General features: G+C 36.1%; 1 protein-coding gene across 2 annotated transcripts in view; it reads right to left on the minus strand.

Moving 5' to 3' along the window:
- Positions 1 to 9177, minus strand: part of LOC115210277 (zinc finger Ran-binding domain-containing protein 2) — a 30679-nt gene extending 21502 nt beyond the window's left edge. Inside the window, exon 1 of one of the 2 annotated variants that reach the window (XM_029778769.2) lies at positions 8850 to 9177. The gene's annotated coding sequence lies outside the window, so the exon portion shown is untranslated. Of the gene's footprint in view, positions 1 to 8845 lie in introns of both variants that reach the window. The other variant, XM_029778770.2, reaches the window with a different exon arrangement.
- Between the last annotated feature and the right edge of the window lie 9499 nt (positions 9178 to 18676).

The following is an 18676-nucleotide window of genomic DNA, read 5'->3' on the forward strand; positions in this document are numbered from 1 at the left end:
AGCTTAAGCTACTAGCATGGAAAACTGACATAAAAATGAATGAATCAAATATATATACACACTTACACATACATAGAAATACATACATATATGTCTACACAAAAATATCACATAGTATGTATGTACACATACATACCATAGTAGTCAGCAACTCAATTTCAAGCTTAACAACTTTCTCACTGCAGACGTTTAACAGGTTTAATAGGGTTTCTACCTAGCTCTGATTTTGTTTTAAACTTTTTAAGAAATGTTGCACATAATTTTATCAAGAATCACATCAAGAGCAGCTCCCCAAGTGTGCATTCATTACAAATGAATTTTCAGCCCAGCATTATATGAGTACATCTTGGCACATAAAGGACAGCATATATATAGACACACACACACACCTGTGTGTATATGCATGTATCTATGTATGTACATGTGACAACTGCCATCTGAGAAGTGACAATACTGAACATGCAGGAGAGCAGCAGCTATGTAATTCTATAAGGTGTATTAAATGTACACCATGATTATACAAGAAGTATGGTGGGATCAGAGGTAAGCTGACAGAGAAGGAAAACTTTGCATGAGTAGTTAGCAGTAAGAAGCAACTGTAACTAAATTCTTTCAAATGCTTGGAAGATTCCATAGAGGTAACTGATAGCTTCTCTTACTTACATAGTTTAATTAGCAGAGGAGGTGAGTACTCTGAAGGCATAGTAGCCAGGGCAAAAGCAGGATAGAAAAACTTTAGGGAGCTACAATCTCTCTTGGTAACAAAGGAGTTCTTTCTGAGTGAAGAGTAAATTGTATGAAGTATGATGTTGCAAGACAATGAAACCCAGTCATTGAATGTACAAAGGCTAAAAAGAAATGGGACGAGCATGCTGTGCAGGAAATGAGATGTTAGCATGCATGAAAATGAAGCATAAATGAGCTGAGAGAAAAACAGGGAGTAAAGTCAGATGTAGTGTGCAAGAGATAAAACTATGCTTGCATAGGTACGTGATGTGTACACAGCATGACAATTGAATTAGAGAAGTACCAAGCAAAACAAGTAGAAGCAATCTGTGGAAGAGGAAGTCCAATGCAGACATGGGTAGAAGAGGTGAAAATCATCTCAGAAGGCTGAATCTCATGAAGGAGAGGATTGCAGTAAGTGGTGAGACCCTGCATGAGAGAAAAACCCATCCAACTCAATTAAGTATGGAACAGCAAACATAAATTGATGATTTTATTTTTGTATTTGGTTTGCAAGATACTCAATGTGATCTTGTATATTGAAACACATTTTGCTGCATTACTGTAGATTCATTATACTAATAATGAATCAATAATTATACAGCAAAATCTGTTTATCATACTAATAATAAACACAGTGGTTCTATTTCATTTATTATTATTAGTCAGTTAACATTAAACCAATTGTTTGATTAATTGTTCAGTAAATCAGCTAGATTTACCAAAATCCTTTTATTGCCATTCACAATCTTATCTAATTAGCAGACAGACCTGAAGCTGACCTGGAATAGGAAGGGCATGTCATTGATGAGGTTGCGAATAGCAATGAAAAGACTTTGATAAACATGGCTGATTGATAGACTGACCGAACAATTAATCAAACAATCAATTAGTTAATTGGTTAAATGTTAGCCGACTGACTAATAATAATAAAAGTGAATGAAATAGAACCAGTGCACATTTATTATTGGCATAATGAACCTCTCAAGATACAACAAAACTGGAGGTGATTCATATGTACACACATAAGCAGTCTTTCAAGTATTGTAGGTCAGATGTACAGATGAGCGAACAGGTTTCATATATAGAATGGAAGTGAGGGATATGAATAGTAACAAGTAGATAATATGTATACAAAGTAAAAAACTATATTGATATATGTAACTGCATGCCAGCGCCATCTTGACTGGCTTCTGTGCCGGTGGCACGTAAAAAGCACCAACCGATCGTGGACGTTGCCAGCCTCTCTGGCACCTGTGCCAGTGGCACGCAAAAAGCACCCACTACACTCACGGAATGGCTGGCGTTAGGAAGGGCATCCAGCTGTAGAAATACTGCCAGATCAGACTGGAGCCTGGTGCAGCCTCCTGGCTTCCCAGACCTCGGTCAAGCCGTCCTACCCGTGCTAGCATGGAAAACTGACGTTAAACGATGATGATGATATATATATATATAGGCACATACATATGTGTGTATGCATACAAATATTATCATCATTTTACACCTGCTGTGCTGTCCCTGCTAACAAGGGTTGTATGTTGTATGGGGCCTACTCACCCAGACCAGTCAGGTGAAACTAACCTCAGTTTCTACAGCTGGATGTCCTTCCTAATATCACCCGCTTTAACAGGGACAACAGCACTATAAGGTAACCACAACTTGACTAAAGGGCCCTCTCAACCTCCAAGTCCCTGCTTGCTCATCCACCTTTTACAGAGTAAGAGATAAGAGTGATAGGAGTACTCAGTACTCTGAGATAGGGCAGGGATATTCAAGGCTACACGACTGAGATGGCAGGTGGGTGACAGAAGTTTATGTGACTTATGAGATAAAGCGATGACAGTAACCCAAGATATATAGGAGAAAAGGAGTAAAAACATGCTGGCAAACAGTGACAACAGAAATACAGAAGGTGAATTGACAAGTGGTCCAATGTATCCACCAACACAACACACAGCCACCCAGATGTACTTCATGTGTGACACTATAGATGGGAAGTAGGTGTGTCCTACACTAGTAAGCTACATAAAGGAGTGGTGGGGAGAGGGTCAGAACAGGTGCAGTGGCATCCTGACTGAAGTCAATGTCTGGCAAACAGAAGAGATGCATGCATACACAGGTATAAATACCAACATGTGTGTGTGCTTGTGTGTATATACATATGCATGTGAATATGAATATTTAATATGGATATGTATAGATAAGTAGTTCATGCATATGCAAATATATATATATGTGTGTGTGTGTATGTATGAATAAGCAAATATAGAGCTATACAAGCCATGTACAGGAATGCTGTCAGTAAGGTGAGGGGTGGCAACGAGTACAGTGAAGAATTCGGGTAGGGGTAGGGGGTCCACCAAGGATCAGTCCTCAGCCCCCTCTTATTCATCATAGTCCTCTGGGCAATAACAGAGGAATTCAAGACAAACTGCCCCTGGGAGCTTCTCTATGCTGATAACCTTGTTCTAATAGCTGAGTCACTATCAGAACTAGCAGAGAAGTTTCAGATGTGGAAGCAAGGTCAAGAAGCGAAGAGCCTTAGAGTCAACCTAGAAAAACCAAAGTCGTAATAAGTAGGAAGGCAGACAAACCACAAATCCTTTCGAGTAGATGGCCCTGCTTGATCTGTAGAAAAAGCATAGGTAGAAACTCCATAAGATGTACCCAGTGTAAGCTATGGACACATAAGAGGTGCAACAATATCAAAGGAAGGCTAACTGGGAAGATAGCTTTTGTGCATGGCAAATGCTCAGGAGCAATAAACACTGAAAATGTGCAGAAAATAGCTTCTGTCACATTCCAGGGAGAAAAACTACAAGCAGTTGATAGCTTCTGTTACCTAGGTGACCAAGTCAGTAGCGTGGATGGATGTTCTGAAGGTGTAACTGCTAGAATAAGAATAGCTTGGGCAAAGTTCAAACAGCTCCTACTTCTGCTGGTGACAAAGGGCCTCTCGCTCAGAGTAAAAGTAGACTGTATGACACAAGTGTACAAACAGCCATGCTACATGGTAGCGAAACATGGGCAAAGACTACTGAAGAGATGCGTAAACTTGCAATGAATGAAGCCAGTATGCTCCATTGGATGGGTAATGTCAGTGTGCATACATGATAGAGTGTAAGCGCCCTGAGAGAAAATTTGGATATAAGAAGCATCAGATGTGGTGTATGCAAGAGAGACAACTGCGCTGGTATGGTCATGTGTTGCGAATGGATGAGGACAGCTGTGTGAAAAAGTGTCACACCCTAGCAGTAGAGGGAACCTGTGGAAAAGTTAAACTCAGGAAGACCTGGGATGAGATGGTGAAGCATGACCTTCAAACTTTGGGCTTCACTGAGGCAATGACAAGTGACCGAGATCTTTGGAGATATGGTGTGCTTAAGAAGACCCAGCAAGCTAAGTGAGACCATAACCGTGGCCTATGCCAGTGCTGTATAACCAGCCCTTTTAAGAGTACCCTTCAATCATTGGGCAATAAATTGTGCTTGCGAAGACCTGTTGAGGCAAGTGAAATCGTTGTCGTGAATGATGACAGTACCACCTGATTGGCATCCATGCCAGCGGAACGTAAAAAGCACCATTTGAGCATGGTTGTTGCCAGTGCCGCCTGACTGGTTCTTGTGCCAGTGGTACGTAAAAAGCACCATTTGAGCGTGGTTGATGCACCTGTTTCACTGGCCTCTGAACATCACTGTAACTTCGGCATGGGAGGCAAGAGAGTTTGTTAACACTTTGCTGAAGGTGCTACCTCAAGTTTCCTGAGGGAAGGAGTGACTAACACTAAATCACCTGCAGTACAAATAGTGCTAAACAGACAACTCCTTCATATCAAAATGATATTTTAGTTGATGTTGTCTCATACGGCAAAACAGAAAACAATAGTTAATAGAGAATTCTATTTCTTTTTATTTTGAAACACTAATTTCATGTTTTCTTTTGTTACTCTAAATATGAAGGATTTCTTATTCCATTTCTCATGTTTTTGGAGGAGACGTATTGTCTATGGTTTTCCCTTAGATGTAAATGCATTGTAATATATTATTTTATCAAGAGAGGAAAAAGACTTTTCGCACATTGACCATCAGAATAAGAGACTTGAAGTATAATAGTTTTAAACTGGCGTGTGTTACAACACTCAAATGTGTCATGAAGCTTTAAATTCACACAAATGACAATCATAGGGCGGTATGGTAACAAGACCACAAAAACTTTTAGAAATTAGAAAATTTTCTGCGATATCCCTTAATTGTTTTTAAAGGACAAATTGGATAATGTAACCCAAGATACACTATCCCTGAATCGATACGAACAGGTCATGGCAAGAACAACAAATACTGGGTGGAAAGGGTCTTTAATGGTCACCGAACGTGGAATTGATTTTAATATTCGGATCTTTTCGGTTTGAACAACAGTTTTTAAAAATAATTTCCACGTAACTAAACACTTTTAAACTTCGTATACTGGTAGAATGTGTTTATAAAACATCTTTTTCTCTTGGCTTTATTGAGAAAATTCTATAGTCTGTAAGATATTTGTTGTTGGTTTTTTTTCCTTCGATTTCTGCAATTTCAACCAATCAATGACGTCTATTGAGATGGAAACATTCTGTACCGTATATGTCCCTCGTTTAAGAAACAGATTGGGTTTATTTACCTTTCTGAAGAAAAAAAATATACCCTTCCCCCCACCCCTAACCCTAACACATGCAATAGATCGATACTAGGGTTATAATTATGCGTGACAATTTCATATGACACCGCTAGAAAAAACTGAAGTTCGCTATTAGGATAAAGTTAAATTTTGAAATTTACTGTATTCTCTCCTCATCTATAAAACGTGCTGTTTAACCCCAGGCCAACCCTAACTGATGACCATTACATCTTTTAGTATGTCTAGGACAACATCGGCCAATTTATCTTTAAGATGATTGGGAGTGATATGAGGGAATTTGGCTGCTATTTCTTGCAGACCGAGCAACTGCGATTTATAAGTGGAAACAGAAAAGGGAAGTTGTCGCTGTATATATTTTATAACCAACGACATTGTAGAAAAGTAAGTCAAATGAAATCGTTTCAATAAGTATTATTTACAACCAGTCGGTGATATCAGGTGTCGCAAAACCACCACGTATCTGAAATTATTCTAGCGTGGGACACACTCACTCTAAACGTATCAGCAGATGGAGAAATGAGGACGGCGTGAAAGATTTAAATGATTATTTCTCTCACTCAGAACGTAAAAAAAGAAAAACATTTCCAACAAAGAATGGGAACTTGTAATAATTATTGTAATTTCTCCATCTTCTTTTTCCTCATGCATATATATATATATATATATATACAATTATACAATATATATATATACATGAAAACATGGGGGGAAAGTTTTAGACATTGAAGGACACCAGGATGTTTTTTTATTTCAACGTCTACGTTTTGATTGGGGGGGGGTCCTATCGGAAGTGACTGCAGACCACGTTGAAACATTCAGCTAGGTGTCGCGTAACACACACAAGACTAATAGTTTGGGGGGGGGGGTTCATTAATTCTAATATTTAATTTATATTTGCTGAAGACGAAACATCGCCTGTATATGTTTATTTAATAAGTTTCTAATAGGATTACATATTCATTTTCGTCTTAATATGCGACACAACGCGGGAAGAGCTAAGGCTATGTAAGAATGTGGGATATGAAGGGTTATATACAATAGCGATGGCATGCTTATATATTAGGGAATCCCGTCTCCAAAAAAGGAGGTAATGAAAATAGTCAAGCAATTTAGATAAGGAGAAAATGAAACTGCTGTTAACTGCTCAGAAATAATACTTAAGAAATGCTTATATACCGAAAAGCAAGTCGAAGATTTCTTTGTTTTCAGTTTTAAAAATACCAAAATAAAAACATGGTTAAATAAACAGAATTCAACATCATTTTTGTGTAATTAAGCCACATAAATTCATCCATGTGACAAAGTAATCTTTGTACGACAAATCATTTCAGAATATTGTTTACATTTTTTCCAAGTGTTTTGTAATCATACTGTAGGAATCCCAGACAATGGATCCATGAATTTCATATCACTGATAATATTCGCATCTTATTTTTCAAATAAATTCATCGTGAATACATACTGAAAAGAATTACCAAACTCGTGTTTGTAAAGTGAATTGAAAAAATAATAATTTCTAACATAGGTACAAGGTCGCAAATGTTAAAGGAAAGAGTTAGTGGATTACATCAATCCCAATACTTTAGTTTATCGACACCAGAAGAATGAAAGGCAAAGTTAACCACAGCGGTATTTGAACTCAAAACGTAAAGAGCCGCAAAAACTGCCGCAAAATATTTTGTCCGACGCGCAAAGCATCCTACCAAGATACTAGCCTCACTTGAAATGTTCCATTTTCTAATTTCAGTAACTCTCATTAACTCCCCTGATCGCGGGACCCCAACGACTATTACCGAATTTGTGTTTGCGTATATATACAATTTTACTTTTAATCGACGAAAGTCAGACTATGACTCAGGGGTAAAGTGTTTCGCACACGGCATACATGAGACCCTCGGCCCTGGGTCCCTTTGTAATTTATTGAGTTCTTTTTCTTTGTTCTAGCAAACATACACGTATATAAATCTGTTGATTCACAAGAAGCGATCAATATATATATATATATATATATATATATATATTATATATATATATATATATATATATATCACAAATACAATATACATATTATCAACGAACTAATGAAACAGCCTCTCAGTAATCAATCGATCGGCAAGAAATAATAGCCAAATCTCTTGATGGCACATAATGCAATCTTAGTTACGTTTGAATTTTTTTTTTAAATGGTCATAGATGGAAAATCTTCAATTGTAAATCTACTCGATTAAAACTGACCTGAGAACTATATAATTAAGGACAAATGCATTGGGAAAATTAAGTACCTCAGAACAACCAACTCTCTTTTAAACCACACCCTAGTTATTTGAGGCGCGCGCACAAGAAGAAAACAATGTGGTCATGGCTGGAATGGCCCTTGATCACAGGTCTGTCCGCTTTGGCAGGACTGCCCAATGGTTAAACATGTTTAGAAAAGGAGTCTGATTTTCACATCCTCAATACATATAACGTCAGTCATGCCTGGCATTGATTTTATCGATCCCTACAACCTGAGCAGATAGCAAGGCGAAGTCTACACCAGTAGGATTTGAACACTGAATCAAAAACATCGAAATTATTGGCAAAGATTTTGTCCAAGGTCGGCCCTGATCACATTGACCTATATAATCAAAAGCGTTCCACAAGTGACCATCTCGCATTCTTGTTTGTTAGGGACTATTTTATCTATTGTATTCTTGTTTAGCCGATAGGTCGGCCCTGCTCGAGCATACTTATCATTAAAGGCCTTCTAATAGTGACCATCCACTTTTGTATATCAGGGACTATCTTGTCCAGTATACCTTTAAGATGATAGGGTGTAATTTGAGAGATTTTCTATTGCTGTCAGGTCGCCCGCCTACATGAGGCTCCTTCTTTGACACGAATGTAAAAAGCGTTTGTGCAGGCTGACGCTCGAGTATTTCAGATGTTAATTGTCCCTATAGACCACAACACTTCAGATTCGTATATTACATTAAAAAATGTAGCTAGAAAAAGGGAAAGTTAAGTCTGCTTATGTGCGTCTCAATGGTATTTACCTTATTTGCCATAATAGCCAAAATATACATAAAAGTTTCAAAACTACACACATCGCCTACGTTTATCTGTGGTGCAGAATGTGTGCATCTGCATATATGCAATGCAGTTTATATTCGTAACGTGCACAAATTCTGATGTGGTTTGTTTGTAACATATACATGTATCGATATTGTGTAGTGTTTATAGCATGCATGTGTACAGATGAATGTCTGAAAATCCGAGGCAGTAATATTCGTAGCTATCCTGTATACATGTTGCAGCTAGTGTTTATAACATGTATGTGAACGTATTCGTGCATGTATTATACAATATACAGGTATCTCTATAACGACACGAAGCCCTACGTAAGGTGGTGTGATGATATAGTTTGGTATTGTATGATATAGAACTAGGAAAAAAGCAAACATACAAACCAGTTTGTTTATTGCTTTCTTTCACGTCAAACACAAAGACTGGGCCGGTTTTTTTTTTGGTTGTTATTTATTTGTTGTTCTTTGATTTCGTACTGATATAGCAAATGCAACAACAACAAAAATAATACTAATAATTAATTTTTTTTTAAATAGTTATTTCCTCTTATATTGTTCTGATCAGAGATGAAAAAATAATAAATAATATCAGTGAAATTTATTCCCGCCAACACCCGTCAGTTGGGATTATTCCGAGTCCGATGTGGCAAGAACTAGACATTGACACTGACTTAACATGACAGACATTGTGTGCAAGATTAAAATAAGATCTCGCCCAAGTCACGGGAAGAGTCCAACGAGATTTAGGGGAACAAATTCGACTTTCAAAACAATTAATTAAAATCTTAATCATTGTTTTACTTTACTTTTGTTTAAAGTAAAGATAATGTATATATTTATGTATGTGATAAAAAAAAAAATAAACAAAATAAATCGAGAAATTTCTGAACATGTAATGAAATTTTTTTCGTAACAGGAAGCTAAATCGCAACACCTGTTCCGGCTCGCCGGGTGCTATAAAGTCATGCCCTGCAGGATGCGAATTAAGAGCCCGCTAAAGTTGATTATATTGTAGTTTTAATGCATCTGTTAACTTTTTCTATATACAGAACTTACAAGGAGTTATAGAAGTAGGATTTTCCGTGTGAAGATCATTCCTTGGTCAGGCAAATCAAAATAATCACCCATACCTACGTATAGCTTTATCTGCTTCAGTTATTAGACCCCAGTACTTATTTAAAAAATACTTATATTGCTTGTTTTTATGTCAAGTTGTTTATAAAAGCAATTTAAACATTAAACGAATGATTACTCAATACTTTTTACTTGTGTATAATTTTTTACAGGGAAAAAGGTTGACCATACCTTCAAAATTTCAGTTTCCGCCTTTTCAGCACAGTCTTATGACAAGTAAATATATATGTCTGTACAAATAAGTGCTTTTTAAATGCATAGCGACAATGAACATTAATTCAATAAAGGACTTAATACATTTATGATTTATTAAAAATGACATCAAATATATATGTGTATATATATATATATATATATATATATATATATATATATATATATGTGTGTGTGTGTGTGTAGGTATATATATATATTAACTCTATATATAAACATATATATCCAATTTCATGCAAGGAAGGAAACTCATAGCAGCAGAGTCACTTAGTAACTCTACTAATTAAAAATTATATGTGCATGTATGTACGTATGTATCATTTAATATACACAAGATTTAAATTCAAACTACTATTACGTTCATACATTGTCAGGCAAGCCTGTATAGTATACTGTGTGTTTCCATGCAACCTTTCAGGCTCAGATATACAACATCACTGGTCTTTTCTGAAAATAAGAAAGGACACTGGTCTTTGAGAAAAACGTGAGAAAGGTTTAGAGGATGGGGAAAAGAAAAATGAAAATTAAGAATTGTGTCCTCTTGGCACATTTGAATCGAAATTAATGTGGTTGGTGTAAGTTGATTCAATGGGAGAAGGTAAAAGTTTTTAAGACTGCATTCTAAATCTACAGAGGTTGGTGTCACCAGTTCAATAAAAGAAATTTGATCGGATGCTTACATTTAATAAAAATTTCAGATTTGGAATTGGGTAGTTAAGTAGTATGTACGAATGCTTAAATCTAAAAAGGATATGTATCTTCAGCTACAAGACTTGCATCTTATTGAACCATTAACATATGGTGTGGATCATTCCAAAATGCACCACTTCATGCTGTACAGTGTGTAGTTGGCCTTTGAGTCCCAGATGTGGCCTGATAACTTAGTAGCTTTTTTCTTATCCATGTGTTAGAAAGACGAAAGGTAGTTAGCATATCGTTTTTTAAAACTACTTTCTCATACCAATGGACTTTTTCTTTTGAGTTTCCATATTTTGGAGCACTACATTGACTTTAGCTTCATAAACCACTGAGTTAATCATACATTCTTGGTTGAGTGGGCAAGTTTCTGGCTCTCAGCAGTTACAACTCAGAGTGGGTACCTGGTGTGATGCGCATGTGATAATATTTCATGGTGGGGTAGCATCTATATGAGACTTTCACTGAACAAGTGGTTGGTATCAAGAAGGGCAAGCAGTTGTAGAAATTGAGCCAAAACAGACTGGAACCTGTTACAGCCCCTCGCCTTAGCAGTTTTTGTCAGTCATTTAACACTTGCCAACATGAAAAACATGCTAAATGCTGATACTACACACATCTCTCTCTTTCTCTCTCTCTCTCTATATATATATATATTTTTATATATATAAAGGAATACAACAAATGGGACAAGAAGCAAAACATCCAGAGAGATGATACAAAAAAGGGACAAGAAAAAACAAGGATGGATAATTCAGAGTTTTCTTTCTTCAGTTGAGTTCCAGATTATCTTTGCAATTTCAGCTGGTTATACTGAAGATTGCTCCAATCTGGCCAGCCCCAAGGAAAAACTAAGCTAAGAGCACTAGATTCCTTGGAAGAAAGCAATGAATGTATATGAAAACAAGGACGGAAAAAAGAATGGAGAAATGGTACACAAATACGAATGCAAATAACAGGATATTAACAACAGGCGTCTTTTGACTAAGGACGAATTAAATTAAGCTGGTGTGTGTGGAAGTGAAGCCTTACTGCAGGGACATGAGAGATGACAGGCATGGGGAGGAATATAGATATTGTACAGATGGTAGTCAAACCAAGAAAGAAAGGTCAGGCTTGGCCAAACACTGGTCATGTGGAGAAAGAGGAAAGAGGCAGAGGGATAGAAGAATTAGGGAGGGACAAGAAGAAAAGAAAAAGGACAAAGTGAAGTGAAAGGGGAGGGAAGGTGAGAATGAAGAGAAAGCCAGGAAATGTGAGAGGGAGAACAAAAGAAAGAAGAGTGGAAAGAACGAAGTGTGAAGGGACTGATAGAAAGAAAGAATGAAAGAATAAGAGAGTTGTACAAAATTTATATATATATATAACAATTTTTTGCATAAGATAAAAAAAAAAACCAAGGCTGTATAGATATTAGAGCATTTATAGATATAAGGTCTTACAGATGTTTCTAGGATATTAATTAATAATAATATCCCTTCATCGGAGACAGTGTGAGAGGAAAAATTAAGTCATCGTTAGTTTCGATGTGATACAAAATAGAGAGTGAAGTGGAGGAAAGAAAATAGATGTAAGATATGTATGGGTATTGAATTTGTAAATCTGTTTTATAGGCATAGTGGTATATATGCAATATTCCAATATCCCTTGAGTAAAATCCAGAACCATTTATTTGCAATATTACCGAATCTGGAACTTAACTATGGTCTGTCTATAGCACTTATTCAGCATTACCTGACACCTTTGGGTCTCATTGACATCATTATCTCATATATATATATATGTACTTACAGATATAAACAATAAACATGTCTAAAGATATATTGAATATCATACTCAATAAATTCTTGATTTATTGTAATTATTTTCCCTTCAACAGAAGAGTAAACTAATTCCGTGTAGTAATTGTGACCAAGTCCAAAAGAGAAGGGGAGGTAATCTCAGGAATTTCTTAAATTGACATCCATTAAAGAAAATACAAGATTAATTGTCTGGTGTGGCTCTTTGGTTAAGAAGCTTACTTTCCAGCCATGTGGTCTTGAGTTAAGTCCAACCACCCAGGAAAGTATCTTCTACTATAGCCCCAGGCCAACCAAAGCCTTGATAGATGGAAAATGAAAGAAGCTCATCTTTTATATGTTTCAGTGTGTGTGTGTGGTACCTTTGTGTTGACATCTTGTGAGGGCTGTAAATGAGCATTACCAATGTCAGGTTCCAGTCTTCCATTGAAAACATGTCTGGCCATGGAAATTTTACCTTGTTTGGAGACAAGAGAGAGTTAGTAAGAGGAAGGGCATCCAACTGTAGAAAAGCTGCCTCAACAAATTCTGATATGTACAGGAACAGAAACATGATAATGGTGAGTATATATATATATATATAGTGACTGAGACTTTTGGAAATATGCTGTGCTTGAGAAGACCCGGCAAGCCAAATGAGATCATAACCTCGTGGCCTATGCCAGGGGCGTAACTAGCCCACTTATGTGTACTTTTTCCTTCCTTGGACACTAAACTCTGCTTGCAAAGACCTGTTGAGGCAAGTGAAATCAAATCAAAGTGAAATTCGATGACTGACACCTGTGCTAGCGGGGTGCAAAGAGCACCATATGAGTGTGATCGTTGACAGAGTGGCTAACCAGCTTCCATGCCAGTGGCACATAAAAGGCACCATTTGAGTGTGATCATTACCAGTGTCACCTTACTGGCACTTGTGACCTGTGCTTGTAGGGTGCTAAGAGCACCATCCGTGCGTGATCATTGCCAGAGCAGCTAACTGGCTTCCATGCTGGTGGCATGTATAAGGCACCATTCAAGCATGATCGTTACCAGCATCACCTTACTGGCACCTGTGCTGGTGGCATGTGTAAAAAGATTTGAGCGAGGTCGTTGCCAGTACCACCTGACTGGCCCCCGTGCCGGGGGCATGTAAAAGCACCCACTACACTCTCGGAGTGGTTGGCGTTAGGAAGGGCATCCAGCTGTAGAAACTCTGCTAGATCAAGATTGGAGCCTGGTGCAGCCATCTGGTTCGCCAGCCCTCAGTCAAATCGTCCAACCCATGCTAGCATGGAAGGTGGACGTTAAACGATGATGATGATGATGATATATATATATATATGAAGTTTTGAATGGAAAGAGGTTGCTCTTTCGCAGGGTTGTATTTTATCCAAGTATACACGGATTTAGCCCCGTATCAATTAATATACTTTGGATTTCATTAATTTGTGTCAGTATTAGTGTTAACACTCATGAAGTTCTAGTTATTGTTATAGATGTTTTCAACCATTTGATATAGGAGAGCAGAATTTTAATAACATAATGTAAGGAAAATGGAAAGTTTGAACATTGCTTGCATATGTTTCTTTGAAATTAAGGTTGCATTATGCATTTAAAAAGTAAAAATTTCTTCAGGGCAAAGACTGACAAATATTTGTTCACATCCTAATGGATGGAGAGTTGCTTACAGACTGAGATAGCAGCAGGCTTTTGTGTGTTTTGTATTTGTCAGCATGAGTCTTTTGGATTCTTTTCTAAAAACAGCTTGAGGTTAAACTATGACCACAGTGGACAATGGCAAGTTGTAGTTCTGAGGAACTAGGTCATACTACCATTCTCCTGAGATTGGTTTTATAAATGCTGGCTACCACTCCTATCTCTACTCACTTTTGAAAAGAATAAAAATAAAATATATATTATATATATTAGCAAGAATCCAAATCAATATATTTATTTAACTTCTCCTAAAAAGAAGGCCAAAAACAAAACACTATAATAATGAAAATTGTGACTACTTAAATAAAAACCTAAATAGGATAACAAATAACAATGTCATATATATTACCATTTAGGTAATACATATAATAATAATAATTCTATATAAAAGTTATTAAACTCCAGAAAAATTACTCTAAAAGGAATTACTATGAAAATAATATAGCATGGTTCATAATACCATTTGCAAAACAAATTAGGACCAATATAGTGAAATTTTTCTTGCAAACAATAATTTTGTGATATTTGCTTTCCTTTGAAAAGTGTTTGGCCAAACACTTTTCAAAGGAAAGCAAATATCACAAAATAATAAACTCACACAAATTAAGGATGGGTTTCTGCATTTCAAAAAATATTGCACAAAATGCTAAAAAATTAAATGATTTCTATAATAATAAGAATAAGGAAAATACAAATGATTTACGTAATGGTCAAAATGATGAAGAACATAACAATAGTAAGAAATATACAACAAACGAAGGAAGGGAAGTAACCCTTAATGCCTCCCTCCTAAAATCGGAAAGGAATCCAAAAGACACACATGCTGACAAACACAAAATGCACAAAAGTATGCTGCTATCTCAGTTGGTTAGCAACTCTCCATTCATTAGGATGTGAACGAATATTTGTCGATTTTTGCCCTGAAGAGATTTTTACCTTTTAAATGCATAATGCAATCTTAATTGCAAAATATGAATGAAGGTAAGAAACTGAAATGTACATAGGTGATATGAAATCAAACTTTCCATTTTCCTTATATTATATTATATTATATATATATATATATATATATATATAATTTATCTAGCACTTGTCTCAGTTATTTGACCATGGCCATACCGAGACACTGCCTGAAAGGCTTCTTCTTCTTCTTCTTGACCAACATGTTGAACAAACATGGTTGGGAAGCAAGCTTCTTACCCACACAGCCACACCTGAGCCTAGATATAGGTTTCTAAGTTAGGCACAAGGCCAGCAATTTCAGGTGAGTGGATTAGTCAATTACAGTGTTCAATTGGTACTGATATTATCAACCCTGAAAGGATGAATGGCAAAGTCAACACTGGCAGCATTTGAACTCAGAATGTAAAGATGGACGAAATATTGCTCAGCATTTTGCTCGGTATGCCAACTTCTGCCAACTTGCCACATTTCTTTGCCTACATATTGATAACGGAAATAACTATTATCAATAACAAGAATATTTCTTTGTACAGAGAATAGCAATGACCTGACATAATAGAAAAAAAATTTAGTTTCAAAGCAATAACATAAAAATGGAGAGAAAATCTCAAACAAGATATGCAAGATGCATATCCTCTTTGTTTTAAAGTCCAATTTTCCACATTTCCACATATTCATCAAATGTTGCAAACTTGAAGTTTTTATATCTTGCTTATAAAAAAATAAAAAATAAAAAACAAACAAATGTTTTCAAAACACTCATCACTACCTTTAGTCTCAGAGTTATCAAAGCATTTTAATTTGCACCAAAGTGCATTCATTATATTTTTGACTTTGAAATGAGTTATGTTGTGCTGAAGAGTCCAGAAAGAGGATGTAATAATACTATCCACAGCTACCAGAGACTTCAAGGGCTTTATCTCATGAAAATATGAAAGAATAATATGGAAATATATGCATACTCTTTTCACTCTTTGATAATGATTTCTCAACATAAGAAAAATAAACTTAGGAATGCACTCTCCTCTTAAATAACAATTTCCAATAATTCCACTTCATTTATGTTACATCTTGTCCAACCAATACTGATATTTTATTTCGGCAAATAGTTCAGGAAATAGAAATAACCCAATATTTTCACACAATTCCTGACTGTCACTTAGGTGGCCAAGTTTTGTTTCCCAGTGTGGGAACTCATTAACATAGGTACAAATGTCTTCTTCCAGAGTGACCAAAGCCTTGTGAGTGAATTTAGTTGACTAAACTGAATGAAGCTTGTCATTATGTATGTATGTGTGTGTGTGTCTTTGTGTTTGTCCCACACCATCAATTGAATTGGTGTTGGCTTGTTAATGTTTTGTAACTTAGCAGTTCAGCAAAAGACACAGACAGAATAAATACTAGGCTTAAAAATAATAAGTACTGTGGTTAATTTGTTTAACTTGACTTTTCAAGGTAGTGCCCATTATGGCTGCAGTCCAGTGACTAAAACAAGTAAACAATAAAAGAACTGCAAAACAGTGACATCAATTTTTTACACGATCACCAATACACATAAATATGCAGTAATAAAGCTGTATGCAGAATTGTTATATTTTCACATAATAAACTGAAGACTATTATGTTTAATGACCTTAATTAAATAAAACTAATTTGTTTTATGGCATTGTTTATGTCTAATTCTAAATTTTGAGGTATCAGTTTCAGTGCAAAAACTCAACAATAAAAATGATGGAATACTTTTAACCTTCTGATAATCTTTTGTTCTTGCAACTGCAGCCCCATTAGTCCAAATACTTGAAAAACTTTGCATGAAATTTCATTTTTTTCTTCCATAAATGTATAAATGAAATTAAATATTGCTTATCAAAAGGTTGGCCAATTAATAAGTCTACTTCAGCACTACCTTCATAAATGCAGTGATAAAAGTAAAGCTGTTAAACCAAAAATGTTATTTGACTTATCCATTAAAAGAATGTTCAGCTTATTTTAACCTATTAGCTCAGTTTCACAAAAATTTGACATTTCCTGTTATGTACCTTGAAACTGTGTCATTAGTAAGTCATATGTTAATATTTTCAACATTTGTTAACTGCTATACATTGTACCTAATTCTTTTGTATATGGTTTTATTAAGTTTTCTGAAATTGCATGTGTTTCATCTGTTTATATATAAATTTGACAATCAACGTGAGATGAAGCAAGTATAGCATTTTAATTTTTAATTTTCTTTTACAAAATGGCAGAAAAATAACTTTCCTTTGAGTCAGTTCTTAAGAATTTTCCTTTAAAATTCTTCACTTGGATTACTAAATTCTATGTGCAGCTGTGTAGTTAAAAAGCTTGCTTCCCAACTGTGGAGTTTTAGGTTCAGTCTTATCTGCATGTTACATTGGGCAAGTATCTTCTACTTGGGTCAATTAAAGACTTGAGCCAATATATGTCTGTAGTTTGCACTAGGTACACCATATGGAGTTCCTACCCACAACATTGCTCTGAAGGGATCAGGGAATTGTCACTTTTTTTTACTTAGTAGGAATTTGGTCTTTGCTAAATTAAATCTAAGGCCCTTTGATTCCTGACCTTGCTTCCACACCTGAAATTTCTTATCTAGTTCTGGTAATGATTCAGCAATAATGATTCAGCCTTGTGAGTGGATTTGGTCGATGAAAACTGAAAGAATCCTGTTGTACACACACACTCACACATTTATATATAAGGGTCAAAGCTCAATTAATTAGTAAGAGAGCATAGATGAAATGAAGTTTTGTTTTGTGCCAAGAAGAAACGCTATTGGTGCTATCATCTTGGTGAAACAACTGCAGGAGAAGTATTTAACTAAAAATAAACCTCTGTATTTGGCTTTTGTTGATAGGGAGAAAGACTTTGGCAGGGTCCTCTGCTCCCTTATCAGGTGAGCAATGCAGAAGCTAAGGATAGATAAGTGCTTGGTAAGAGCTGTACAAGCCATGTACAGGAATGCTGTCAGTAAGGTGAAAGTTAGCAATGTGTATAGCAACGAATTTAGTGTAGAAGTAAGAGTTCACCAAGGATCACTTCACAGTTTCCTCTTGTTTTTCATAGTCCTCCAGACCATAATAGAGGAATTTAAGATGGGCTGCCCATGGGAGCTTCTCTATGCTGATGACTTTGTTTTTATTGCTGAATCATTACCAGAACTAGATAAGAAATTTCAGGTGTGGAAGCAAGGTCAGGAATCAAAGGGCCTTAGATTTAATTTAGCAAAGACCAAATTCCTACTAAGTAAAAAAAAGTGACAATTCCCTGATCCCTTCAGAGCAATGTTGTGGGTAGGAACTCCATATGGTGTACCTAGTGCAAACTACAGACATATAACAGTGGTATCATAGAAAGGATAACAGGGAACGTAGTCTTTGTGTGTGGCAGATGTGCAGATACAATAAACACTAGAAATGTGCAGAAAATAGACCCTTAAAAGTAGTAGATAGTTTCCATTACCTAGGTGACCAAGTCAGCATTTGAGGAGAAAGCTTTGAAAGTGTAGTTTCAGGAATAAGAACAGGCTGGGCAAAGTTCAGAGAGCTGCTACCTTTGTTGGTAACAAAGGGTCACTCCCTCAGAGGGAAAGGCAGATTGCATGATGCCTGTGTACAAACAGCTATGCTACATGAGCTGTAACTATTGAAGGCATGCAAAGGCTTGAAAGAAATGGATGGGTAATGTTAGTGT

Source organism: Octopus sinensis, linkage group LG4, assembly GCF_006345805.1.
Source record: "Octopus sinensis linkage group LG4, ASM634580v1, whole genome shotgun sequence".
In the NCBI taxonomy this organism is placed as follows: domain Eukaryota; kingdom Metazoa; phylum Mollusca; class Cephalopoda; order Octopoda; family Octopodidae; genus Octopus; species Octopus sinensis.